This window comes from Euprymna scolopes, chromosome 33 (assembly GCF_053919585.1).
Source record: "Euprymna scolopes isolate OS-2025 chromosome 33, ASM5391958v1, whole genome shotgun sequence".
Classification (NCBI taxonomy): Eukaryota; Metazoa; Mollusca; class Cephalopoda; order Sepiida; family Sepiolidae; genus Euprymna; species Euprymna scolopes.
This window is the reverse complement of record NC_136514.1, coordinates 62,541,456-62,558,824: the sequence shown is the minus strand read 5'-3', so window position 1 is coordinate 62,558,824 and position 17,369 is coordinate 62,541,456. Positions and strand designations below refer to the sequence as shown.

Genomic DNA, 17,369 nt, shown 5'->3' with positions numbered 1-17,369 from the left:
GTAATAGATCATTTTAAAATGTTTTTTGTCTATTTCAAGAATAAAGTGACATATGTATAGGTCGGCGGGATGAACTCACGTAAACTCCAGCTTGTTTGAAATACATTATACTGGATGCTGAAGAGAGCGTAAATCCAGTTAATGAAATAATATTATAAGTTGATGCAGAATAAATTAAAAAAACGTATAGATCGGCTTGATGAACTCACGTAAACCCCGGCTTGGTTAAATATATATAGGTCGGCGTGATGAACTCATATAAACTCCGGCTTGGTTAAAATATATCATACTGGTTGCTGAAGAGACAGTAAATCCAGTAACTGAAATCATGAGGACCTGTGGGTGTAATTTATATTATGCTCGGAGGTAGAAATTCCTCTGCCATTTTTTCTTCACTGCCTCGATGGTGGGCAAGGATGATTATCCTCCCTGGTGTAAATGAAGCAGTATACGAGTCTACCAAGGTCCTGGCGAAAAAAATATTGCTTCACTGAGTTCCTGACGGAACGAAGAGCATGGGGACATTGATCGCTGGCGGTTGGTTGAGGCACTATCCACAGAAAATTAGGGACTTCTGAAATTTATGAATAATCATAAATTTTAGATTGCATATGTGCTACGGTTGCTAACACACTCTACAGCATGGCCTGGTGGTGATTTGGCCATAAGCGTAGAAATACACAGATTTACAATCCCAGAATTCCCTTTCTAGATCGATCTCTTTTTCGACCAGACAACATGGGGTGAGCACGTGTGTTTCTGTCTCTCCGTGAATGAGAGGGGGCGACCCCTCCCCCTCAGCACTAGTTAAGTATAGTTAGTTAATAATTGTAGGGCATGTAAAGTTTAAATTGTTTTTGTAATATATTTTTTTGTATAATAAATATTTAATTTATAACTTTTGTATAATTTATAACTTTTGTATAATAAATAGTTGATTTATAATTTATAATTTCACAAATATTACGATTGTGTCGTGTTGTGTGTTTTATTGAGTCTGCCATGAATGCCTATATCAAACAACGCAGTGGTCCGGAGGACGAAGAAAGAAAATTCCAACCAGAATTCCACCAGGGTGAAGAGGTCATATTGAGAAAATAAAGGAGCCACACCCACGTCCAACATTTCAGGTATGATTTTCTTCTTACAAACCCTAATGACTGGCCATCTTCCAATCTTCATGAGACCACTTCTAAGACATTTAGTGTAACACGTGAAACCAGTCACACGTCAGTGACCGGCTGATCGTATCTTGGGCCAACTCTTTTCCTGATCTTCATCAATGATCTCCCAACTCACATTCTTAGATCATCCGTGAACATTTATGCAGACAACATCACAATCTATTGCAACACTTCAAATGCCGAAATGACTAAGATCTTTCGGATTTTCCTTCTTCTGATATTGAGAATGTGGTGCAATAGGAAACAGGTGTCTGGTTAATTTTAATGTATCGAAAACTAAGGTTCTCTTCTTTCATCGTAATCGCTCTGATCCTCATCATGTCTCAATTGAAATGATTGTCCCTCGTCTTTGGGGAAGCTGCACGTCTTGACAAGCTTCTGGAACAAAAAACAAAACAAAACAGATTCTACAATTTAATCAGGAAACTTATACTAACCGAATACAACTTGACTTTATATCTAGGCTAACTATTTTACACCACAATCCCAACAACGTACGTAACATCGATAAAAAATAAATAAACACTCATACCATATATGTGTGCGTGTAGAAAACACGCACACACACATATGAGATGACCACACACATTCACACACCAACACACACATATGTGTGTATTGGTGTGTGATATACGAGGAATATTTCAAAAGTAATGCATTGTACTTTTATTCTGCCTGAATGGATCAGATAGGGGATTGAAACTTGCATTGTTATGATGAATGAGCTTATGCATTCATAACATGGAAGATTCATTCCTTTGTTGCAAATATTGCTGATGTGAAATTCAAGAAAGCAACCCCTATCATAGACATACATCAGAAGCTATGTTATTGAATTCCTCCATGCAGATTAAATTTAGTAAATTAATTAAGTAATCAACATTTACCTGCGCCTGTTAAACGTTTATGAAGTCGACGCAGTTTATGTCAGAAGAGCCAGAAGATGGGTTTGTCGATTTCAGGATGGCAACAGAAATGTAAGTGATAAATCGCGCTTCGGACTTTTACCACTGTGCATTGAGAATAGTTATAACCATGTAGAAAATACAAGGGGCGTGCAATAAGTAATGCCCCTGACTCACTTCCAGTTGTCTGATCTTCCTGAAATTTTTCATGTGCAATGATTTTCATCTCTACGCGTTATGTGGCAAATTACAGCTTTGACCTAATTGTAGTTTCTGTTTTACAGGTGTTTGAACTGGGGCAAGTGTGAAATGGAGCCTATTGAATGTCGAGCAGTGATCCGGTTTTTGTATTTGAAAGGACGCACACCACAGGAGACTTTTGATGAAATGAAAGAAACTTATCGCGATAATGCCCCATCATATGACCTTGTAAAACGCTGGCATCGTGAATTCAAACATGGCCGGAAGTCTGTGGAAACAGCTCCCAGACCTGGTACCCCCTTCTGCCATTGATGAGGCATCTGTCCGTCAAGTTGAGGCTGCCATTTTGGAAGATAAACGCATTACTATTCGCCAAATAGCCCAAGATGTCAAGATTAGTACAGGGTCTGTGGAAACTATCATTCATGACCATTTGCATAGGCATAAGGTGTCTGCCAGATGGATTCCCAGGTTGCTCACATCATTCCAGAAGCGAGAACCTGTCGAATGCTCGAGGATGAATTTGGAGATGTGCCAAGAAGATTAGTCAAAGTTTTTTCAAAAGACTGATTACACAGGATGAAACTTGGGTCCATCACTATGATCCAGAGACCAAAGCCCAGTCAATGCAGTGGAAGCACTTGAACTCACATCAAAAGAAGGCAAGGGTACAGCCCCCCCGCTGGCAAGGTCATGCTCACAGTCTTCTGGGACCAGAACGGAGTAGTTATGACATATTTCCTGGAAAAGGGTGCCACAATTATAGGAGCCTATTAAGCTTCACTTCTGAGGAAATTAAGGGAACCTATCAAAATCTAGAGGCGGGCAAGATCAGCAAAGATACCCTCCTCCTGCAGGACAACGCTCCGGTCCACAACTCGCATGTCACCAGATCAGAAGCACGGGCATGTGGTTATGAAATCCTCCCCCATCCTCCCTACTCTCCTGAACTTACACCCCCTGACTTTCATCTCTTCCCAGCTATGAAGTTGTTTTTGAAAGGAAAGCGTTTCCCAGATGATGCAGCCTTGATTTATGGAGTACGTCGTGGTTGGAGGACCAACCTGAGGTGTTCTACAAAAGAAAATGTCTCCAGAGCTGCATCAAACAATGGGAGAAATGCATGACGCTTGGTGGTTCCTATGCAGAGAAAGACTAATAACTGTGCCAAGTTTTGTTGATCTACTGCTATGGGAAGTGTGTCAGGGTCATTACTTATTGCACGCCCCTCGTACTTTCTGCCGTACAAAAAGTTGTGTGGGTGTATATATATATATATTATACTAGCGCATGTGCCCTGCTTTATCCGGTCGTAAAATACGCTTAAATATGATATTTAAATCTGTCCAGATTGCGTATATATAATTATAGAAAAAAAAGTAAAAAAAAAGAAGTGAAGCATGCATGCCCCCCCCCGTGGGTGCACAGTTAATGACGCATAAAAATTACTAAGTTTAGCATTTGCTCTCCCCCCCCTTGCCATTTACACTCAAAAGTCCCCAGGGGATGTCAAATCCTGGTGAAAATAAAAAAAACGATGCAGTTTCAAACCTTAACATACGTAAATTTGAGTTCTGCACTATGCAAAAAAAAGAAATGACTAAGTCTATCATTTGCCCCCTCCATTTAGTCCCAAAAGTCCTCAAGGCCTTAACATATTTAAATTTAAGTTCGGCACCATGAAAAACTGCTGAATAGACATACACAGAAAATTTTGGACCAATATAGTAAAATAGTCCCAAAAATTTTATTAGCCCTAAAAAAGCCCCTGTGTCACACCCAAGAGTTATCGCAAAGTATAGACAGACACAATTATATAGAAATCAGTTAGTTACAAATTTTCAGAAAGTTTCATAAAAATCCAAGTCCTCAATTTTAAAAATAAGCACAAAACTGTCAATTTTAGTCATTTTAACCCGTAAGACACCCCATAGGGAGGCAACAGGAGTTTTCCCGGAATATCCGTTCTGTTACTTTTTAATGTTTGTGCAAAATTTACAAAAATTCTAAGGTGTAGTTTTAAGAAAAGTGCAGACCAACGAACGTTCAAGGGTGAATTTACAGGCCCACCATCCTTTTGTTGGGGGACCAAAAAGTATTTGGATACTATCAGCTAGAATCGAAACCGAAAGCAAAACTGTAGCATTCAAAGTTGGTGACGTTTCAACTGTACTAACGTGAGACGGATATGAAATGATTAAACATTAAAAATTAAAAATAAACTAAAATGAATGTACAAAACGTATAACGATTATTTCAATTATGACCCGTTTTTAACAGAGTGAAAAATATTTCAAAGACCCATAAAAAACGGTCCGTAAAAACCCAATCATTTGAGGCCCCTACCGCCGTTTCGGAAGAGATTTTTGAAAAGCTTGAATATATTGAGACAGACAGACAAGCATATAGCTTTTTTATATATTAGATAATACATCGATCTATTTCCCCCTCTCTCTCTGCATATATATATATATATATATATATATATATATATATATATATATATACGTTTTAATTTTTATTACCGTATCTTTCTGTTAAGTTACATTATTGTTTCAGCTATTGGCCGTTTTTTTGGCCGTCTGTAGCTTCCTCAGACTTTTACAGAATACAGATTACAGGTTTCTGTAAACGTCTGAGGATGCTACAGACGGCCCAAAAAAGGGCCAAGAAGCTGAAGCAATAATGTAACTAAACAGAAAGACACGGTAATAAAAAATAAAACGTATATATATATATATATTAAATTTGCATAAAAAAATACAATCGAGTTTCGATTCCGGCTCATAACGTCCGTCTAGCAGTAATGAAGATCTGTAATACAGCGAAACAGTCTGTTTCTGAATAACTTATATATATATATATATGTGTGTGTGTGTGTGTGTGTATGTGTGTCTGTTAGAGAGAGAGAGAGAGAGAGAGAGAGAGAGAGAGAGAGAGAGAGAGGTGTAGGTGTATTTTAGCCTGTTTATGTAGGTGTATGTGTGCATTCATAATTGTGGACTATCTTAATGGTGTTGCATATATGTATATCTGCTAAAATAATGGCATTTTCTATTGGATCCGACTGTGAGGAAAAATGAGAATTCTGAATTCGTTAATCAAACCAATGAGCGCCATTGTTCTATGTTCGCTTTGTCTTTTCTGTCTTGATGTGTGTGTGTGTGTGTGTGTGTGTGTGTTAGACTCCATTCGGGCATAGAAATTAGAGATGCATGAGCACATGAATATCTGCACATCATAACGTCTTTGCGTCCTCTTCATGTATACATTCATAGGAAACCTACGCAGTTTGCGGGTTCCCTAAGCTGACAAAGAAAATAGGGAGAATGCGCAAAAGAAATAAATTCATAAAATAAGAAAAAAATTGAATTTGGAAATAAGGCGCGTATCTCTGAATGTCTCCGATGCTCATGCCATCCTGCTTGCTTTCCGTCTTGGTAATTTGCACCGATTGCAACACATTTGATTGAAACTCTCCACGCCGATGCTCTTATGCATAACTAACGTCCATGCTTTAGTTTTTGTTCATAATGAAAACTTTATTAGTAGCTAATTATGCTCGAAGGCATCTGGTGGTGACAGGCAGCAAATAAAGACATTGTCTATAAAAACGGATTGCTTCGTTAGATTGTCTTTCAAAGCGAATCTCACATCAACAGCTAAACAATCTAAACGTTGACTATTCGAGAAAAAGATTCATTTCTTGCAATTCGTACGACTGAACGAAACACATACGTGCGCCAAAAATAACGAGAGATCAAATTAGAAAGTTTTCTTGCGTTTTAAAAAGACGATTGCTTACAGGTAAGCTGTTTTACTTTCTTATAACGTATATTTAACATTCCTGAATATAAACTTAATCAATAGTATGTATATGTGTGTATGTGTGTAATGATTTTATTGTTGTAGTTTCATACATGTAAATCCAATGAAATTCTGATGTTTATCAAAAATGCCGAATAGAAATACTGCCACAATTATAGTATGTTTATTTATACAAACATTTTTGGTTCCACATATACATGGATGTTTCTGCTAAAAATTCTTTAGATCGCGACAGAATCATGTATACACATATGTAGCTAATAATATGCATAAAAATTTACACATGTATATATGAAAATTGTGTTTATATATATATTATATAGTTATGAATAAATATTTTTACTGCAAGCTTAACACAAATCTTTGTGTTTCATTCTCAATGAAATTCCTCAGACTAAATGTGAATATACTAAGATTTAAGCATGTATTGATCACTGTTAAAATAAATACTGAAGCAACAATATATACGTAATATATTATTTTATAGTATGTGTTTATATATATGAAATAATAGGCCATGTGTGTATGTGTAATTCTGGCATTCATACCATGATACCAAATTTAATGCAATTGAGAGATGGGTGCTTAGTTTACTTCGTTTTTCTACGCATCAACCCTTGATTAATGTCGAATGCAGTTAGTAAGAAAATGTTTCGAATCTTTCGACGTGAATTATTTTTAAGTAATTATTTTGACCAAATAATTATTTTAAAATGATTCAAGTTAATTTTAAACACCAACTAAAGAGTGTTCCTTCCAGTCACAGAACCCAGTATAATGTTGGGACCTGGGATTTGAGTTATACATTTACGAATGTCATCAGCTTTGTTACAAATTACATATCATTATATATATATATATATATATATATATATATATATATATATATATATATATATATATATATAATGATATGAATATAAAATACATACATAATGAAATACAGTCGAGATATAATGTATGAAACTGACAAAAAGGAAAACAATTACACACAAGAAGAAATAATCAAATAATGCATATCTACATACACATGAATAAGTGTAATGCAGAACGCGATAAGTTCATTTTTTATTGAGAAAATAAATCATAAAATAACTCGCATATCAAATGTATATGCTGACAAAAATTTTAGCAGCAAAATAAAATAAATAAAAAATAATAATAATGCCGATATCACATTAATTCTTCCGTGTTGAAGAGTGTTTTGGTTGTGATAGTTTTGCAATCTTAAAATAGTTTTTTGCTTTCTGTATTTGCTTCTGTCTGTCTGTCTGTCTCTCTTTATATATATATATATATATATATATTGTTTGTTTTATTTTACTTAAATCAAAGTTCTCATAAATCAAGGTGCCGACACTTGAGATCTAACACTTGATCTCTACATGAGATACATGGATATATTTTTATGTCTCAATTGTTAAATCAGTGGTCAAGAGCATTAATTTTCCTCTCACTTGCTGACCAGGAAATTGTTTAACTATATATTTTTATGGTTTCTTACTGGATTCTAGGACAAGAATCTATCTCGTCTGTTCGAGTATCCAACTTAGTGCTATTACTATAGGCATATTACCTTTGAGAAAGTGCACCATTTTTACTATAAGCAAATATGATATATTCAGAGCAAACGAATCTTTTTAAGGCTGCGCTGCGAATACCATGTTATTTTAAACAGCTGTACCCGGCCACGCGTTGCTGTCGCTCAGTTAGTCTAAGTGTAATACAAACGCAAAACAGGCACAATGTCTGTTTCCTATGTGTAAGTTCTCAATGCTTGTGAATACCTTATACGTTACAGTGGTGAAATATTTTATATCATTTATATCGTATAAAAAATTTAAGCCGATTTAATTTTTGTTTGTATTATCAATAATAATTCGTTTCGAAAAAAGCCAAGGAAACTTTCTTTTAAGAATAAACCAACAAAGAAAGGAGAAGGAAAACTGTTTTGATTTTTTAATCAAATAAATATGTGGCACTTCTGCAGACGAATGTTTGTATTTTAGTTTTAAAAACGGCCGATAGAGGTCGTTTGTCAGACAAAGAACAGGGGTCGATAACTCCTCCTTTTCGAAAAGTTCGTGCCAACTGTTATCCCCCCCCCCCAAAAAAAAAACTTTAATTTTGATTTTTTGGTAACAATATTAATAGTAAGCATTTTTCAATGCTTTTTTTTTTCAATATTACTTTTGTAATAAAACATTGTTTTAATCACAGTTGTTCCTTTTTAGCGGAGATTATGTGGCAGCAAAAATATAAAAAAAAATCCCATGGAAGAGTTTTTTTTTAACAATCTAGTAACTGTGTAAATGTAATAAATAAGTCAATTTGTTATTTAATAAGTTTTGTATTTGTTATTTAAAATAACACTGGTACTTATGTATATTTGGTACCGCACTGAAATAATAACTTAATTATTTCAAAGCCATTCTTAACACGGGGAAGGGAGGGTGTTTTGTAAGTATTCTGTGCCCCCACCTAACAATTTAATAAAAAAAGTATCATGAAACTTGAATGTATCCTACAAAATCTATTAAAAATTAGCGCGGTACCAATACTATATAAGCATTATAACACTATATTCCAACAATGTTTAAATACAAATGATTCCTTGAAAAAAAAGCCCAACTTGGTGCTTATGCATTTTTGGTACCGCGCTAGATTTTTATGGTAAAATCAAATTTCACGATGCCTTTTTTTTGTTAATAAAGAGTAAGGTGGATGCACAAAATAGTTACACCGCCATGACAAGAATGGCTTGTGAAGTATTAACGTGATTATATCTGCTTGGTACCAAAAATACCAGTTCTGGATATGACCTTAAACTATATCCGATGGTGAGGCCTCAGCTTGCGGGCTTTGGGGAGTGTCGAGCAACCCCTTAATTGCCATTGCTCCCAGTTCCACTCTGACCCGGAGTGGTAGTACCTGTTAGGGTCCCAACTATGGGTTAAATAGAAACTGACTTGAAAACAAAATCAAAAAACAAAAACATTCTATTAAAAAATTTTCTTCAAAATCACTGGATTCGGCATTAAATAACCTGAAAAGGGTTGATATGCCGTAAAACAAAAAATAACCAACCAATCAACCAACGAACCAAAAATACCTAAGTGCCTCAATATTATCTAAGAATTGCAAATAAAAAATAATGCTGATGCATGGATGTTCAAGTTTAACCAGCCGTATTTAATGAAATATATCTCAGTAAGGGAAATATCCAAAAATAACGCAAAACGTTTTTACGTTGTGCGTTATTTTTAGATATTTATATGATGTATACATGTATATATGGATATGTATAAAATTATATAGTAAGGGAATAGTTATCGAAGAATTAGAAAAACTAGATACGCAAAACGAAACAATATATGAAAAAAGAAACACTTTAGTAAAAACACTTCTTATGGTATTCCGAAAACTAATAAAATGAAACACTTCTTGGATTATCAAATAAGAAGTAGTTAAAAGTCATTGTGCTATAACGAAAAAAAAGATGACTTATTTTAAATAAGTCATCTTTTTTTTCGTTAAGTCATCTTTTTTTCGTTATAGCACAATGACTTTTAACTACTTAAAAAAAGACTTATTGTATTTTCCAGCAATAAAAGACATGTTTTAATAAAATAATTTATTTATTTTCAACACGAGCATAATGGTGTAATAAGTGTATTATTTGTTGTTGCTAACACAAGCATATTAAAAGTTTCTGAATAAAAGGTAAACTGTTTGCAGAATAGGGTTGGAACGATTGTGTGAACAAACTACAAGGGGAAAAAGAAAACAGTAGTAAAGAAACGTAAATATACTCCACATGTATATATAAATGTATGTATAGTTATCCATGGAATGTGTATGTACATGTAATTTTTTCAATGTATTAAACACCGGCAGATGTGGTTTTGAATCAGAACCATCGTCTGGAGGAAAGAAAAGTTGCAAATCGATGCCATGTTTTAATGTAGAGTAACGTTCGTTTATATAGAATACATCTATTCCGGAATAGGGGAATAGACCAGTAGAAGTCAATCGGAGGGGGCGGACTTTTCCAAGAGAGAAATTATTATTTTGGGATCGGAAAGTTGTAAGATTATGTTATGTCTATGCAGCCGATAGTGTGTTAAGGACTGTGTAATCACAGTAGCGTAGGAAAATATAGAATTGCTCCTGGTCTCAACTAGTAGCGGTGTTAGGACTAAATAATTAGGGAGAGGAATATGGACTCTTCCTCTGTAGATGTGGGGGTTGTGATGAGGTTGCTTATCGGATGTAATGAAACATTTTATTATCACGAGTGAATGTATCAAAAATGGTGGTTGTAAGCTACATAAGATAGTGGCTGTCGGGGTAGATGTATTCAATTTGAATGTGACGTCTGTTATTGAAAATTTACAGTACAAAGGGGAATTTATGCAATCGAAATATTATTGGAGATATTTAAGGTTTTCTTGTAAAGTGGAAATTACCCTTGTCAAATTGTCCTGTAATCCGTGTATAGATGGACACTAAGCATTAAATTTTCACCGTCTAGTAGATATTCAATTCTATCAAGTAGACGTTCAAGTCTCTCTCTATCTCTGTCTCTCTCTCTCTTTCTCTCTCTCTCTCTCTATATATATATATATATATATATATATATATATATATATATACATACACAAGTTAGAAAAGCATTTCACCCAAGGTATGAAAATTGTTAAACAAAATGTGTTTACTATAGGCTTTAAAAATAAAGATACAAAATTCAATTTGAAATTTATTTCTCTTCAAAGTGCACTTTTATAAATTTTACAAAATAAGGTATAAAAATTTGATTTAAATTGAATAAAACAATTACCTTGTTTTTTTATGTAATGTACATTCTGTTGTACTTAAAAAAAATCATTGAACATTTTTTTTATATATATATATATCATTAATTGCTAGATGAAAGATAATGTTTTTAAATTGCAACAAAATGTACATTACATAAAATAAGTCCAAGATAATTTTTTGATTCAATTTAAATTAAATTTTTATACCTCACTTTGTAAAATTTATAAAAGTGCACTTTTAAGATAAATAAATTTCAAATTGAATCTTGTACCTTTATTTTTAAAACCTATAGTAAAAAAAATTTGTTTAACAATTTTCATGCTTTGGATGAAATGCTTTTCTAACTTGTATCTTATCTTTTTTAAGGTTATAGTTTACTCTATTTCAGTTTGTATTTCTCCTCTTTGTATTATTACAGGTCTGAATATTCCCTGTTTCAGTTTGTGTTTTTCCTCACACCACAACTCATTTTTTTCAACCCCCTTTTTGTAATACAGGTCAGAATAATGAGAAAGTCTGAAATTTTTTAACAAAAACTTAAAAATAACATTTTTAGATTAAATTTTTAAAACTTCTTTCAGAATAGAAAATCTTTAAAATTTAATAAGGAACATATAGGTTTCATTAACAAATATTCAGTACATAACGAGAAAAATAGTGATAAAAATTTAAAAAGGAATGTATAACTGGTTACAGTCAATAGTAGTCCTCGCCAGCGAATATCTTTGTTATTGTTTTTTAATTATTACTATTATTTAAATTTTTTTGTGTCCTGCTCTTTCGCGCGAGGACTAATATATATATATATATATATATATATATATATATATATATATATATATATATATATATATATATATATATATATATATAAGGTTCTATGTATGTTAGTCTCCATATTTCCAAACTCCATCTCGGCCGAAAATAAAAGTCGCAGAGCGGCGCTAAAGGCATCAAACGGTTAGATTTTTTTACAGACCGTTCTTTTATGGATGTTTAACTGGTTAAATTCGTTTTTAAGGGATCAAATAGTTTTTAATGGATCTAAATTTGAAACTCCTTATACATTTTGTTCATTAATCTTAGATTATTTTTAATCATTCCATATGCGTGCCATGTTGATAATGGTACTAGCTTTGAATTCTACAGTTTCAGTTTCGATTCTAGTTTATGGCACCAAATACTTTTGCAATCACGACTGTATAATAATATATACGAAATCTTGAAGAATGACGATATCATATTATAGCGTATTTAACGCTCGGGCAAAGCCAGGCGCCCCTCGCTAGTACATGTATATATATATATGATGAGAAGCATACAGTTTCGAAATGCCTGGCATAAAAACACTTTTATACCCCTAAAAACTGTGTTGTCTTTCTTTGTTTCAAATTGATCAACAAATCGTCATGCATCAGTATCTATCTATCTATCTATCTCTCTCTTTCTCTCTCTCTCTCTCTCTCTATATATATATATATATATATATATATATATATATATATATATATATATATGTATATGTGTGGGGGGGTTAAATTTTAAAAAATTCATCACATTATTTAAAGAGTTGTAAGAATTCAAGCACAACAAAATTTGACGCACGGTCGTTTCTAAAACAATTTTGAAAATTGTTTTTTATATGAAATTTTTAAAAAAGTCTCATCTTCAACCACTCCCATAACATCACAAATAAGTCAAGAAAAACATTTTTGTTATTTAAGAATATGCATACAGGTATGATAGGAAATAGAATTTATTATATCATTTTATTTATTTATTATAGCAATAATATGTGTGTGTATGTGTTCATAAGTAAATGAGACAAGTATTCGCTTGTATGAGACAAATAATATAAAGTAAATTCTTCTCATGCGAAACGATCCTTGTTCGTTTTTATGAAGTGTCGGTAGAATTAAATATTTCTTAAAATAAGAAGAAAAAAACTATTCTACTCAACAGATTTTTAATGATTTTCGACTAAGGAAATACACGCCTAGAAATAGTAAAAAAAATGACATGATGAACAGCAAAAATGTATTAGGAAATTTCACGGTTATGTACTGCTTTATGAGTTCTTATTACTTCAATGTAATATCTTGCTATTATTATTATTATTATTATTATTATTATTATTATTATTATTATTATTAGTAGTAGTAGTAGTAGTAGTAGTAGTAGTAGTAGTATTTACTCACTAGGAATAGGCACGTAAGCCATCATAACGGATCGCTCTTTGAGAATAAATTGTTGTGTTCCCTGGAGTCTGAGTAACAACAAGTCTCCCCAGATTTCCAGTACTCTCCACCTCTATCGACAACCTTTGCAAAACAATGTGCGTTATCGCAACAGCCACTTATTATTTATTTCTCGTTGGCGGTGACCATTAGTCTTCACTGAAATTCAGGTGGCTATAAACCTCCCTAAGGTCCCAGTCCTCTTTGCACTCATCCAGCGGAGATCTGGCCAGTGCTTTCTTTCCTCGGTTTTTACATTGACAATTTTCGATTATTGTGTGGTGCCGCTGTTTCTGTGTGTTTGACTTGTATGTTTTGTTAGTCTTCACATTCAAGTTTTTTTTCGTAATATTTATGCAGTTTTCATTATTGAGATGCGTTGTAGCTTCTCTCGCATCCCTCTGGACAGTTCCGTAAACTTGCTCCGCTTTTCAGTCTCCTTAATCCTCACTATGTTGTCTGCTGGAACGGCAAAATCTACAATGTGGCAAAACTTTTTCTATTTGTTAACTATTATGACAGCCGATCTTCTTGCTTGGATGAGTTTATCCGTTTGCATTTTCATCTCCCATAGAATCTTGTGACTTTCATTTTCCAGCGGTACTGCCGGTTTGTGTTCGTACCATTTGTCTGTGTGTTCAGTTTTTTTGCATAATTGCCAATGTATTGCCTTCCCACTTAATCGTGCCTATTTTTATGTTCTTTTTGGGTCAGTTTGTTCCATTCACTTATTATATGGTTTATTGTATTCTCTTTGTCCGCAGACTCTAGATTTGCTGTTTTCTTGTGTCTTGTCTATCCTGGCTTTGATGTGGTTGGTTCTAATTGCGCTATCTTGTGCAGCTGCTATTAGTGATTCAGTTTCTCTGTTTAGGTTTCATTTTTTGTAGCAATTTCCAGGTGTTTTCATTCATCTCTTCTTTTGTCATCCTCATGAATCGTTTATGTAGCTGCTTCTATTCCCATTTTTATTTCCTTGTTTTTTTTCCTCGTCTCTTTTTCTAACTTGTTTATTTCTTACTTGTCTTTTTCTGCAGTAATTATTCTTTCTGTGCTCTGCATTATGTATTTTCTCATTCTTTTTATTTGCGATATTTACACAGTCTTCTGTACAGACCAGCCCTCTTCCCCCGTTCTTTCCTTTTCACATATAGTCGGTAAGTATCATCCTTCGGGTAAAGTGCATTGTGCATCGTCATAAGTTTCCTGGTCTTCTGGTTGAAGTTCATTAGTTCTATGGCTCAACTTATAAACGGTCCAGAGTATCTCATTAGTGACATTGCCCACGTGTTTATTCCTTTAATTAGATTCTGACTATTTAGTTTAGCTTCGAGGAGTTTTCTTGTTGTTCTTATGTATTCCTTTCCTATTTTCTCTTTCATTTCCGTTACATTGATGGCGTCTGCATCTAGTATTTGTAGCTGTCATGTTCACATAGTACTCTAATTTCTGTTTGATTGGGCAGTACGCTACCTTCTTTTGCTTCTAGTTTTCCCTCCTCATGGTTATCAGTGCACTTTTCCTCACCGAATTCCATTTTGGTCGTGTTTATTGGTGTTTCGAGTTCTGTATTTCTTTTTGCAAACAGTTTCAGGTCATCCATATACATTACGTGATTCATTCTTTCTCCTGTGTTAGCGTATCCGGCTTGGCATTTTCTTAGGATGTTGTTCTGGGGTATCAGGACTATAATAAACAGTCATGGTTATAGGAAATCATCTCGGAAGATCTTTTTTTGTATTTTGATTTCAGTTATGTATTGCCCATCAGCAATCAGTTAAAGTCTCCATGTTTTCATTTCATTTTCTATTAAATTGATAATCTTGCTTGGTATTTTGTACATTCTCAGACATTCAATTATCCATGCTTGTAGGATTCTATCATATGTTTTCTTATAGTCTATCCATGCCATGGTCAAGATCTTTTTCTAGTTTTGCCCTCCTTCAGAATCCTTTGGTCTATGTATCACACTCCATGCGTAACTCTTTCCTTTTTGGCATCCCTTCTGTTCCTCGGGAAGTAGTCCGCAATTATGAAGGGCTGATAAAATTTGTTCTCTCAGTTGTGTAGTAAGTATTTTTCACATTGTAGGTAAACAGGTTATAGACTTGTAGTTGCTCAGGATAGCCCCCTTTTGTGTGTGTTTTTGCACCAGTGTGCTGCTACCTTTCGTCATCCATTCTGATACATGTGCTTCGTGGATGCATTTTTTTCAATTGCTGAACGACCCTTTCCTGTAGTGTTGTAAATTTCTTAAATCAATAGCCATGTATTCCGTCTTGAACTGGTGCTCTTCAGTTGACCATTTTTCGTAGAGTTGTCTTCAGGGTTTCCTTGCTGATTTCATTCTCTCTTCCTTCTTCGATTTGCTGTGACTCTTCTTTCATTTCTTTTAGCAATTCAGTTTTTCTATTATAATCCTTTCATTCTGGCTATATTTGACTCCAGTTGTGTTTTGTCTGCGTCTGGTCCGGTTGTTCTGTTTTTGTTTTTCCTTCATTTACATTTTGGTAGAATTGACTTTTATTATTTTCAAAGGTTCTGTTTTACTTGCAATGTTCAGATTTTTATCGATATCATCTTAATCTTACTTCTTTTGCTGCTATTTTTTCTTCACTTTTTCCTGATTTTTTTTCTTGAGCCTCTGCTTGTTGGTCTCATTTATACTTTTATGTCCTCTTCTAGTTCGTTTCACCTTGTTTATCGCTTTGGCATCTTTCTTTAGTTTGTTGATCTGGGTTTTCAGCCTCAATTTCCATCCACATTTTGTTGGTCCTTTTTCTTTCTCAGTCTTTTTTTTTCTTAAACGTCATGCTTACTGTTTGGCTCCTGCATGGATTAAATTGTTTGAGTCTATAATAGTATATGTTGGGATGTATGGGAGGACTTTGTTCACATTCTCTTTTTCAGTTTTATTATTATCATTATTATTATTATTATTATTATTATTTATGTTTCTAATAATTTTTATATTTCTGATATTCTTTTTATTATTTTCTTATCTCTTATACATACATACTATTAATTTTATACTATTTTTAACTAGAAATATACATATATATCTCTATTTTATTGACATATTTTTCTATTTATTCTTTTTATTAGTTATTTATTTTATTTTTAATTTATTTTATTTTTTGTTTATTTATTTACTATTTACCATTACTATTTTATCTATTATTAGTATTTATCATTTTATATTATCATATTATATATTGACCTTTTATCAGCTTGACTTACAAGTTTACTTTTTTTCTATTACTATTTACATTACTATCTATAATTACCTTTAGTTATACTTTTTGATTAACTTTAATCAGTTTCATTAGAAATTTAATTACACTTTGATATTAATTTTATATTTTTAAATCTAACTTACAACTTTTGATATTCCTCGAAAATAATCCAACTTTTAAAATAATTTTTCAGCAAATAAATAAAAAAATGAAAAAAAATAAGGTGACAAAAAAACCCAAAATATATCAAATTTAATATGCTACGTAATTTTAGAACACAAAAAAAACCACCTTCACCGTTTCTCCTCTGTTTCTTAATAATGTCTCATATCAAAAGATCTTAGCAGTTTCGCCTCGATGTATGAAGCTTTCTTTCTTTTCTTAGCATCAAAAAGAAAACTCAGTTGTTGCGTGGGTGCTTTTGCTGACTTACTCCCCTTTCTTTTTCTTTTTCCTTTCTTTCTCCTCCATTTTTCATAGGTTATTACGTCACCTTTTAAACTTCAATGTTTGTATGATTTTTTTTCGTCTTTATTAAAATCTAATGAAACTGAAATATGGGAAATTATTATTAAATATAAGAACAATTTTTAAAATGTCATAAAACTTGAATGTATAACAATTTTCATAAACAGATTCAATGTCTTTTTGTATAAATAGTAATTAAATAAAAGCAGCTCACGTTTGGACCCCTTTTGCCCAGCAGCTGTATACCAAAAATCCCTGCGTTAGCTTTGAGCATCATTTTGATTGTAGAAAATGTCTGAAATTTAAATAATAAGAAATTGCAATTCACTGAATCTTGCTTGATTGATGCCTAATAGCTGGATCACTACAATGCAAATTTGATATATTTTAATTTCTTAATAGACAATACTGCTTATATTATGCTATATAACTTTTTTTTAAAATACTCAAAAACAACTAAAATTTCAGGAATATATTACTAAACTTTGTAGA

At 33.0% G+C, this 17,369-nt stretch overlaps 1 protein-coding gene across 1 annotated transcript in view; it reads left to right on the top strand.

The window, feature by feature from the left end:
- The first annotated feature begins 5,497 nt into the window (after window positions 1-5,497).
- Window positions 5,498-17,369, top strand: part of LOC145258257 (pro-neuropeptide Y-like) — a 41,104-nt gene continuing 29,232 nt past the window's right edge. Inside the window, exon 1 of the mRNA XM_080116239.1 lies at window positions 5,498-6,097. The gene's annotated coding sequence lies outside the window, so the exon portion shown is untranslated. The remainder of the gene's footprint in view (window positions 6,098-17,369) is intronic.